The sequence below is a fragment of the Anguilla anguilla genome, chromosome 3 (genome assembly GCF_013347855.1).
Source record: "Anguilla anguilla isolate fAngAng1 chromosome 3, fAngAng1.pri, whole genome shotgun sequence".
NCBI classification, from domain to species: domain Eukaryota; kingdom Metazoa; phylum Chordata; class Actinopteri; order Anguilliformes; family Anguillidae; genus Anguilla; species Anguilla anguilla.
In genome coordinates, this window is record NC_049203.1 from 414,444 (window position 1) to 425,000 (window position 10,557).

General features: G+C 48.1%; 1 long non-coding RNA gene across 3 annotated transcripts in view; it reads right to left on the reverse strand.

Annotated features, from left to right (window-relative positions):
* LOC118222830 overlaps window positions 1–10,557 on the reverse strand; it is a 162,565-nt gene that overhangs the window by 18,114 nt on the left and 133,894 nt on the right. For all 3 annotated transcript variants that reach the window (XR_004764338.1, XR_004764339.1, XR_004764340.1), the window contains exon 3: window positions 1,431–1,579. This is a non-coding gene — a long non-coding RNA (uncharacterized LOC118222830). The remainder of the gene's footprint in view (window positions 1–1,430; window positions 1,580–10,557) is intronic.

The following is a 10,557-nucleotide window of genomic DNA, read 5'->3' on the forward strand; positions in this document are numbered from 1 at the left end:
CAATAACAGGAGTGACCTCGCTGTCCACGCATCTCCCAACATCGCCCAATAACAGGAGTGACCTCGCTGTCCACACATCCCCAACATCGCCCAATAACAGGAGTGACCTCGCTGTCCACGCATCTCCCAACATAGCCCGCCAATCCCACCCCCATCCCCAGCACCCCCCATCCCCCTAGATCTCAGCTGACACCCCCCACCCCACCAGGCCCCCTCCCCGTCTCCCTGGGTCTCAGCTGATGACTCGGTTTCCTTTCCAGTGTTCTCTGTCCTGCCCCCCCACCCCTCATACTTCCCCCTCCCCCTGCTGTCTGCCCAAATCTAGAGAGAGAATTTTATCTGACACTGACATGAAATATGTGCACTAGGCCAAGGGGACTGTGTGTGAGTATGTGCGTGTGTGTCTGTACATGCATGTGTATGTATGTGTGTGTGCGTGTGCGTGTACATGTGGCTCTGACCCATTGGCTCTGACACACTGGCTCCACAGGGCAGCCAGAAGTCCCCTGAAGAACCATAAACCTTGTGCAACATTCAGACCAATGTTATAAAGCAGATGATCGCTAGGCTAAGAGAGATTGTACTGCTGTTAAAAAGCACACACTCGCCAGGCTAAGAGTGATTCTACTGCTGTTATAAAGCACACAGTCGCTCGGCTAAAAGTAGTTACACGGGTGCTATAAAGCATATGCTTGCTAGGCTAAAAGTGGTTATATGTGTGTTATAAAGCACATGCTCACTAGGCTAAAAGTGGTTATACGGGTGTTATAAAGCACATGCTTGCTAGGCTAAAAGTGGTTATACGGGTGTTATAAAGCACACAATCTGAAGACTAAGGGTGATTATACTGGTGTTATAGAGAACAGTAACATGTAATAATAACCATATGAATATGCTTATACACACCCCAGGAGTTTGTTCCTAATTGATCAATGCAATTTGATTATAAAACAAATTTAACTGTGTACTAGATACTATGCAGATTATGAAAAATGACAATGAAAAACATATTGTTGTGCTTTTCCTCCAGAATGTATCTTTTTCAGCAGATATCAACAATAACACCATTAACCAGAAATACAAACAATATCTGCAATTATATTCACATTGAAATTTACTAAATGCCCTTTCAGTGTAATATAAGCCATTGAAATGCAATAGAAATGTTCCTGTTCTTTTTTTAATTGACTCTTTGCATTGATATATTTTAATTTCTACCCCCACATCCAGCCCCAACTGGAGGTAACCTTGGTTCCATAATTGGATTTCTGTTTAAACAATACTCCCCCTGATAAGCTCAGTTCAGACTGTAAAACATTAATATAGGAGAGCCAGTCAAAGAGAGTTCCTGTATTAGTGATGTAGACCTAACAGGCACAAGACCTCTGATTGGTCAATTCACAGGGGAGTGGAAGATCCAATCAACCAACCTGTTCTGTCACCCTGCTTCCAGTGACCCTTTGGTCTGACCAGTCAGAGCAGTGATGCTGGTCCCAGGGGTGGGGTCAGAGGTGTGGTGCAGGAAATATTCTTGCCCTCTGCTCTCTTCCCGCTCTATCGGCGTTTCCACGGTGATGACCTGGAACAAAAGCACAGGACCTATCAGAAACACCCACGGTCACCAAGGTGACACTGCTTCCCACAATGCTTTTGTTTAGACATTTTCTGTCTTTCCTGGATCTTCTTCTGTCGTAGCTGGCAGAGGAAAGGGGTTTGATTACAGCTCTGAGTTACAGGAAGAGAGACAGGGCAGCTGTCCACCCTCCTGGCAGGGAAACTAAATACATCACACTGCCTGTGAAAGGAGGAAAACTCTTTCATGATGTCACTATAAGCTGCCTAACACTTAAGAGTCCTCTGGTCATACATTTACATTTGATCTTTTATTAACAAAATGCGTAAAATGCTTGTGCGGTCGATGGAGCGTTTGAGTGATCTGAGAGGAAGATCGCTTGTATGTAACTCTCATCCCTCCACTCAATAATGCAAAGCCAGCTGCACTACCAGCAAAAGCTTTTTAATAGAGTCATTGGAGAAATGCAAAACCTGATCAAGAACAAGCTGCTTTTTCCACAGATGGTTCTCAGATCAATTAGAGCGACCAATCCTGATGTAGTATCACTTACTGCGAGTGTATCGCTCTGCAGTCTGGGCTTCCTAAGAGTCACGGTTTAAAGCGAAAAGTAGAGTTTGTTCTTTCAGCAGTACAAAATATACTTTCCTGAATGTATTATGGGACCTTGAAGTCCCAGAATTCCCAGCTGCTCAGACTACAGAGAAGACAGAGAATGAGAATGAATGAGGAACTGAGCTAAGATTACAAACTAAACCATATAACACAGACCATTAACAGTAACATCACACACTACACCATATAACACACAGAATGTGTACAAAACTTTACAGAAACATTGCACAACTAAATGCATAACAAGGAAAAACTGTAATAAATTACTTTTTAATGTGTAGCATTATTGTGTAGCATGTAGTATTATTATTATGATTCAGCCCTGCTCTACTGGAATAGATAACTGGTGGCTAGCAGCATTCTCCTGAAATCCATCACATTACCAGTGTTCCAGTCCCCTGCTACAAACACACTCACACTGCATCAGTAACCCAGCATCTCACAATGGCCCTGAGTTTCACTGCTAACTTCCTGCCCCTGTGCTTGGTGTATTTAGCCACTTCCTGCCCCTGTGCTTGGTGTATTTAGCCACTTCCTGCCCCTGTGCTTGGTGCATTTAGTGACTTCCTGTCCTGTAAAAAGGGTAAAAGCAGGCATTTGGCCACTGATTTTGGGGGTGCGCTTGGAGCAGGTATTTGGCCCCTGATTTGGGGGTGAGCTGGGCTGACGAGCGTAACCCTGAGTGATGGTGACAGGTGGGAGCTAACAGCCTGGAGCTGCTTGATTGCTGCCTGACACATTAATATGTACTGAGCCTGAGTGTGGGGGAGAGGTGCACTGTCTGTTATTATCATAAATATCAACACCTGCCGCTAACAAGCACAGAACCCACCCCCCCCACCCCCACCCCCCCCCCCCCCCCCCCCCCCCCCCCCCCCCCCCCCCCCCCCCCCCCCCGCGCACGGCCTCCCCGTCAGCCCTGCGAAGATAGATCGGTCTAATTATCCTTTCACCTGTGTGTGTGTGTGTGTGTGTGTGTATGTGAACGTCTCTCCCCCCCCCCCCCCTCTCTCTCCTTCTTGCTGTCTCTCACTCTCTCACACACACTCTCTGCGCTCTCTCTCTCCTTCCCCCCTCTCTCTACAGAGATCAAAGCGCAGCTCTGTAGACTCAGTGTTCATGTTTAAGGGTCTGGTTTCTACAGGCCTCCAGCATACCAGCATAGGTAGGTACCAGCATACTCAAAACAAAAGAGACCTTTTCAAGCAAAATGACACATTTCAAACGAGAGACGAGCAGAAAACCAGGGTTTTGAGTTCATACAGGGTAGAGTGTGTTAGCCCCCAGTGCGAACAGTTTGCAAACAGCCCAGCAGATTGCAGACCTGCCCCCGTCTGCAACTGGACCAGATATTACATGGTTGGCTGCATCACGGTTATGGGATAAGAGGTTCCAGGAAGTGAAGATCTATCCAATGGGTTCACCACGATGGAAGAATGTTTATCCTCCTTCCAGGAGGAATGTTTGACCTCCTTTGTTTTACCAAATTTAGGATGAATCATTTTATCCTGTATCCCATCCAGACAGGAACATGTTCTTCTTGTTTTGGTGCAGGGTAGGCTTCACACATTCTAGCTGGCTCTGGTAATATGTGCCTCACAAGCGTTCTGCACCCCCGAGCGGTGCGGAGTGACATAAAATGAAGAGCATGGAGCCTGCGTTGAGTAAACTGACAACAGTGTTCAGGGATATTCACCAGTGATTCTTTTTTGCGAAGTTCTTTTGTTATTTGGAGCATTCTCCGCAATGTAGGACTTAGTATGAGAACTATGTTTTTCTGAATGGCCTTGATGTATTTCAGAGTCTGGTGTAAAGATGGGGCTGTCTGCCTGCTCATGGATGGGAAACTGTCACACTGCATGTGATTGGAGCAGCCTGTGCATGTGATTGGAGCAGGTCTGTTCATGTGATTGGAGCAGCCTGTGCATGTGACTGGAGCAGCCTGATGTGGTTGGGGGAGCTGTTATACACTGATTGTTCACAGTGCTGATACTGTTCAGGGTACATTATGTACTGTGTACAGCTGCTAGGCCTCCAGGGGTATGCGCCCACACGACCTGTGGGTCGTCCTAAAGTTTCTCAGAAAGGTTGTAATTTGTATGAGTTTTTGTGCATATTTTCTTTTAGGTGACATAGTTTATGTTTATTTCGTGCTCTCTCTATGTCCAGTGTGGGTATTAGACTGGGAGTGTGAAGTGTGGTATTAGACTGAGCGTGTGCAGTGTGGTATTAGACTGAGCGTGTGCAGTGTGGGTATTAGACTGAGCGTGTGCAGTGTGGTATTAGACTGAGCGTGTGCAGTGTGGGTATTAGACTGAGCATGTGCAGTGTGGGTATTAGACTGAGCATGTGCAGTGTGGCTATTAGACTGAGCATGTGCAGTGTGGCTATTAGACTGAGCGTGTGCAGTGTGGTATTAGACTAAGCATGTGCAGTGTGTATTTTTAGAGTGAGTGTCTCTGGCCCTGTCAGGCCGGCTGCGTGAGTAGAATCCTGCGGTCCAGCTGTCAATCAGAGCCGCATTTGGACGGGAGGAGAGGACAGGGCAGGCTATCTGGGGAGCAGGAGATAAGGACCCAGCGATGGTGGGGGGGGGGGGGGGGGATGGCTGCGAGGAGCTGTCAGCTGTCACTCACTGCTGAGCCCCGCCCTCTGATGCATCATGACAGCAGCTCAAACGTGAAACATCAGCAAGTGAACCAGGCGGCCTGACGGGGGTGAGGGACCCCGTTCCGTACGTCCGGGACCCCGCTCCCTGGGTCTGGGACCCTGCTCCCTGGGTCTGGGACCCCACTCCCTGGGTCTGGGACCCCACTCTGTGGGTCTGGGACCCCGCTCCCTGGGTCTGGGGCCCCGCTCCCTGGGTCTGGGACCCCGCTCCCTGGGTCTGGGGCCCCGCTCCCTGGGTCTGGGGCCCCGCTCCCTGAGTCTGGGACCCCGCTCCCTGGGTCTGGGACCCGGCTCCCTGGGTCTGGGACCCGGCTCCCTGGGTCTGGGACCCGGCTCCCTGGGTCTGGGACCCCGCTCCCTGGGTCTGGGACCCCGCTCCCTGGGTCTGGGACCCCGCTCCCTGGGTCTGGGACCCGGCTCCCTGGGTCTGGGACCCCGCTCCCTGGGTCTGGGACCCCGCTCCCTGGGTCTGGGACCCCGCTCCCTGGGTCTGGGACCCCGCTCCCTGGGTCTGGGACCCCGCTCCCTGGGTCTGGGGCCCCGCTCCCTGGGTCTGGGCGCATCAGTGTGCCTGGATTCAGGATGGAGTGCAGCAGCATTTAAAGTTTACGAGCTCGTCCTTCTGTTCTGTGATTAAACCCGAACCCTAAACAGTTCAGCCTGGATAAACGAGGCCTTCTGAGGCGTCTCGTACACTGCACAGCTCAGTGCGGCTCTGCCAGTGTTTTTATACGCTTGGCCAGTCTTAAGTTCTGGGTGTAATTCATCCACAGATCTGAAACATTCACAGAAAGGAGTCAGAAACAAAAGCTTCTAGTTTCAGGTAAAACACAAACTCCCCTAGAGCTCATCTGCTGGATTCAGATGAACTCTTAAAGCACAGGGGGAAAGCCTGGCCCATATGGAAGACGGGCATCACAGGAGCGCTGAGGTTCACCCTGAAAGCAGGTTTCAATTTACACGTTTCTGTTCTGCAGAACGACAGGCAGCTGAAAACTATGGAAGTATGACACAGCTTTGCCCATAATGAGCTGAAGGACACCTTCTCCACCACAGACAAATGAATTCTGTATGTACCACCCTTCAATATGCTGTCCGTGGTGCTGATCAGGAGCATGCTGCTGTCCATGGTGCTGATCAGGAGCATGCTGCCGTCCATGGTGCTGATCAGGAGCATGCTGCTGTCCATGGTGCTGATCAGAAGCATGCTGCTGCTGTCCGTGGTGCTGATCCTGTGATATTTAGGCTACAGAGCCCAGGCTGAGGTGCTAAAATACCTTCCCAACTCAGCTGCAGGGAGCCCTTAGCTTTAGTGATTCATAAATCAGATTTCGTGGTGCCTTACTGCGATTTCTAGCAAAACTCAGAACAAATAGAGTCATGTGACTCAGGGGGTGTGAGACAGAGTGTTGTACCACTTCTGTTTGCTTATTGGTTCAGCAAAGAGCGGCCCATGTAGAAAAAGAAAAAAAAAAACTTTTTTTGTTGTAAGTGTAAAATTCACACCCACACACTTCACATATCACTTAATCTAGAGAAAATTTCCCAAGGAGTTATAAACAAGCTGTTAATTGTATTTTACTTTTTGTTTCCATTTTTAACACGCATCATGCTGAAGTTTCTTTGCGTTTGTTTCCCAAGTGATGAAAAATAAGTTTTAGCATGTCAGAAATGAATAAGAAAACACTACACTTGTCTCTTCATCGTGGGGCCACAAATCAAGCTGGGAGCTCTTCTCTTGCAGGCAGTTTAATGGTAATCTTGATGTCAGACTGTTGTAGTGATATATTAGGGGGGTATTGGGAAGTAACTCCAACTGTCATTAAAAAGCATTAAAGCAGGACACATATGGGACAGAGACAGAGGTATCGTGAGGTCACAGTCTGTCAGGGAGGCACTGAGGACAAGCGGCCAGTGGGTCCGTACAGGCTGGACTCGGATGGCGATGATTCTGATAGGCTGGACTTGGATGACCATGTTTCTGATAGGCTGTAGCTCCTGGCTCTGATGGCATGGAGAGCAGGAGATAACGAAGTTCAGTAGGAGATAACAGGGTTCAGTAGGAGATAAACGCGATCAGTTTCTGCTATAGGGTTGGCATGCTGAGCCCAAATCTCTCCTAGACGGAACCCCATGGAGGCACTCTCAAATTATTCATGGAAACGGCAACCACCTTGCTGGGGGGGGGGGGGGTGGAACATATCCCTCTCCCAAAATGGAGCAGGTCCCCCTCCTGTGTGTGAATATCCTCAAACTTCCCTCAAAACCTTCCTCTTCCAAACTAAAACATCCCCTACCCACGCACACCTCAGCACCCTAAAGGCTCTTTACCTACGGGTCAGGGGACAAGTTGGTTTTATTACTTCCTGCCTGAAAAATTGGCAGTGCAGTACAGTGGTTAGAGGACTGGGCAGTACTGAAGTATTAGGGTTAGGGGACTGGGCACACACACACACACACATACAAAAACATACATGCACAAACACATGCGCACACATATACACACACATCCACTCAAAAGTCATGGAAATGCAGAAACTGTCCACATGGTGTAAAACACAGCAGGACCTGAGTACAGAGCTGATGAGTGGAGCTTAATCAGCAGCAGGGGGACAGAGGCCCCCAAAGGGCTTCAGAAGCAGAGTCTGTGGGAGAATCTGATTAAAATTACAGCCCGTCTCCGAACCTGAGGCCCCTCCCTTCCACACGGGACACACCTCCCCCAGCGGTTTTCCCGTCTGCGCTGCATCTGGTTCTCCCTGGCCTTGGCGCCGCCCCGAACACGGACCGGACGGTAAACACGAGCGATTTGGGGTCGCATCCGGAGCACAGGCTCCGTGGAGAGCTGGTCTGTTTGACCAGTCACCGATTACCCAGCTGCCCCGGGTTTGCTGATCTCTGTAGATATCCAGAGAGTAAAGCTAGCCGCCGTTTGATAAGGAGCTTTCACACAGACCATCAGACAGATTCAGCTTCATGTACTTCACATTCCTTATCAGAAAGGGAGGGCTAAATTGCTGTGTTCGCGATTCAGATAATATGGTTTCCAATGTAGCAGGATTAGTTACTGAATCAGGTTCACACAGATGTTCTATTAACCCACTGCCTGAGAGAGGAAGAGCGAGGGGGAGAAAGAAGGAGGGAGAGAGAAGGAGAGAGAGAGCAAGAGAGAGATGAGGAGAAAGAGGGAGGGAGAGAGAGGGAGAGAGCTTTGATTTTACCACTGCTCTCCACTCAAAGGTAGTAAAACGTGTTACTTGTAATATTAACCAAGAAAGCCATGCTCAAACCATGAGACTGTTTATACTAAATCAATCTGTCAATCGCCATTAATCTGAGCTTTAATGACGAAAAAACACTTTTTTTGCTTTGTCAGTTTTCCCAGATATTTCTTGTTTAATCATTCCTTGACAAAATCAATACATCTAAGAATGGGCTCTTAATTAATGAGAAGACTGTTAATTGCACTCTGTTAATGATTTAGCTATCACCACCCACACCCCCCCTTCACTTTTTCAGAACAAACTCTCTAGGGACCATCTGTCAGCTGCACATCAATGTTAATACTAAAATTAAAGAATAAATGAGAAGAGCAAATTGATTATTTTTTAACCCATTTTCTGAAGTAAATCAGTACTGGGTTATGTACTGACCAGGATGTCTCTGTCAAAGCGCTCGAGGACAGAGACATTTTTACACCACCTGAACTTTCCACATGAGCCTCTCTCAGATGGACCTGCACAAATGAAGGCGTGGCCTGAGGCTTAATCAGACCTGTCAATCACTACTGCACATGCAGCCCAGGAACCTGCACAAGTCTTTCCTTTATTAACTGGAAACAAGTATCTTCCCTACAAGCATGCACAGATTGTTTAAGTAACAATAATGATCTTCCTGTCCTGAACTCCTGATCTCCACAGTCTCTATAGCAACAGTTGCTGTGGCTGCGATGCTGAAGGCTGCTCTCTCAGGCAGGGATCGTTCTCCCGTCCATCCCTCATAATACTCTTTCACCGATTCAAGCTCTCCCTCACTCTCCTCTCTCTGAGCCAACATTAGCCCTGACCTCTATACCCGTCCTCCGCACTTTATCCATCTCCAGATTTAAACCTCACCACCTCCTAAATCACAGGTGTCAGCATCCAGTCCTAGAGGGCCGCAGTGTCTGCAGGTTTAACTCCAGTCCTGGAGGGCCGCAGTGTCTGCAGGTTTAACTCCAGTCCTGGAGGGGGCGCTGTGCCTGCAGGTTTAACTCCAGTCCTGGAGGGGGCGCTGTGCCTGCAGGTTTAACTCCAGTCCTGGAGGGGGCGCTGTGCCTGCAGGTTTAACTCCAGTCCTAGAGGGCCGCAGTGTCTGCAGGTTTAACTCCAGTCCTGGAGGGGGCGCTGTGCCTGCAGGTTTAACTCCAGTCCTGGAGGGGGTGCTGTGCCTGCAGGTTTAACTCCAGTCCTGGAGGGGGTGCTGTGCCTGCAGGTTTAACTCCAGTCCTGGAGTAAATGTTTGTCAAAGCCGAGAGTTTGACGGCATGTTTACACCCGAGAGCAGCAGGAAGGGGGATAAAACAAATATAGGACACAAGGGTGTGCTTTTCCATCTGATTTCCCTGGAAGAGGACTCCATTTCCCAGAGCTATGTGCGTGGAACCACGGAGAGAGAGGGAACCAGAGAGGGAGAGTGAGTTTTGTGCTTTGATGTTAATATGGCCCTGCATCGCTGAAGGAAACTCAAAGGGTTGGTTAAAAATTCATAACATGCGCTACTTAAAAAAATAAAGCTCTGAACTTAAGAGACACCCAGATCAAGTGAATTCATACAGGGCTTCACTTCAAAGCTCGCTCTGTTCAAAAAAATCTCCGGTTTAGATTGACATGAAGCAAAACTAATTATCCCACTCGGTGGAGAGGATCTGTTTATGTGGCCAATCAGGAAGCTGAACAGTTGACCTGGCCAATCCCTGAGCAGGGACACAACAGCACAACAAACACAGCAGTGCAACAAGTTACAAGCACAACATCACAACTGTGCAACAAGTTACAACAAACACAACAGCGTGAAAAATTCCAACAAAAGCAGCCAAGCAAATTACTACAAACAACACAAAAACAACAGCGCTAGGAGTTAGGACAAACACCGCTAATACAACAGCACAAGCATCGCAATAAATCACAGAGAGAACAGGACAGCACAACTGGTGCATCCCAAATGTCAACGAATACAATACGCAACGAGTTACAGCTAAGACACGCTCAATAAATGATTTGCCGAAATGTAACAGCATAGTGCTGAAGGTGTTATACATGCAGCACTAAGGCATTAGGAATGTCCCTGGGTTCAGCATTACATACACCTTTTATGCAGACCTTGGCCCAAAAATGCATCTGTCAGCTATAAAAAAAGAAGTATAAACATTTCCAGGAAGGCAGAACACACAGTACTGATTATGTACTTTGTCTTTGTAAATATTGGTTCAAATGGTTATTTTTCAGGATCTAAACATGTTTGTTGTTTCCATCAAATTAAAGAATGTTTTAGGTGAATATAAACTATCAAGCAGACAAGATGGGTTTGTTCTGCTTTATCCAGACAAACGCTTTGCTTTTAAGAACAAAATGCCCATCTTGTGTTGATCAGCCAGGAGGCTTAAATTCGACAGGATTCCAGGAAGTGTCAATCAAACACCATGGGACATTAGCTAAGCA